The sequence below is a fragment of the Miscanthus floridulus genome, chromosome 17, assembly GCF_019320115.1.
Source record: "Miscanthus floridulus cultivar M001 chromosome 17, ASM1932011v1, whole genome shotgun sequence".
Taxonomy (NCBI): Eukaryota; Viridiplantae; Streptophyta; class Magnoliopsida; order Poales; family Poaceae; genus Miscanthus; species Miscanthus floridulus.
Genome location: NC_089596.1, coordinates 47,500,445 through 47,501,654, shown reverse-complemented (window position 1 = coordinate 47,501,654; position 1,210 = coordinate 47,500,445). Strand labels below are relative to the sequence as shown.

Below are 1,210 nucleotides of genomic sequence, written 5' to 3'. Positions count from 1 at the left end.
TAATTTGTTTCCAGGGTTAGTTGCATGGCAGTACCTAGAAATACATTATTTCCACAAACGCTTGCTTAGAGATGTTTCTAAACCGTCTTTGGAATCAATTTTGATGCTCTCCAGAATGTTTTTTTGGAAGTGAAAGAAACAGCCTACTGGCACAGAAGATCGCACTTTATACGTTTATTTGACAAATCGAGTTAGAGAATAGTAGTGCCAACTGCGAAACAACATACAACTGAATGAAAAATTCTATAAAATTGTTTTGGAACACCAGGAATTAACATAGATACCAGAGAAGGATGTAGCATGTTTTTTTCATAGATCCTTGTATCCTAATTTCTATTGTTCATGCACACCCCTAGAAATCATGTGGGTTATATGTGAACGGAAAAAAACCGTTGATAGAAGCGCTCGACCCACACGTCCCCGTCCATTCAGTATGGAGCGTCGTCGTCCTGCACCCGCCTACAGCGAAGTCCCTTCACGTCCTTCTTCCAGAACACATCTTCATCGTCATTGCTGCAGCCATCGGTTTCTTCTACACCTTCACGCCTGCCTCGCTGACATACTTGTTTGAAAACACGGCCAACCTTCTTCTTGACCATCCGTGACTTCGACCGCAGGTGCAGCCAAGCCATCAATGGCATCGCAGTCTTGATTTTTCTTGACAGCGTTGTCACAGACGGCGGCGGTGATGGCGCGGGCGTATCCAGCTGACGACCAATAACGTACCCGAATGGAAGCTTTCGGACGATCTTCATGGGAGAGGCTGGGGGAGTACATTCGATACTGCCGGTTGGGAAGATGGGCGGCGGCGGGATGAGCCGAAACGACGGGGGTTCGGAGTCGTCGACGTCGACGCCCGTGGAGAAGGAGCGCAGCTCGGAGCTGTTGGCGGACACGAACGTATCCGCATCGCTCTCCTCACGCTCACGGTCACAGACGACCCCATCCTTTTTTGTTTTGGCTGGGACAGTCCTTCTTGGCAGTGGCACCCCAAAAGAGCGATCTCAACACTTGGGGGATGCGCTGTCTGTGCTTCAAGGGCAGGGTAAATAACTTCATTACCTTCTTGTTCATCTTCTTCCGTGGCTCTTCATTGTTTGATGATGGCATGGTGGAGCGGCGAGAGCCATCGTCGGAACTTTCGATGGCGTGGACACAGGCAGGGGACGAGAAGGTGTGTCTCCAGAGAGACCTCTGCATTCTCTCTCCC

The 1,210-nt window shown here is 49.6% G+C and overlaps 1 pseudogene; it reads right to left on the bottom strand.

Annotated features, from left to right (window-relative positions):
- Positions 1-428: 428 nt before the first annotated feature.
- LOC136516930 (uncharacterized) lies at positions 429-1,200 on the bottom strand (annotated as a pseudogene).
- Between the last annotated feature and the right edge of the window lie 10 nt (positions 1,201-1,210).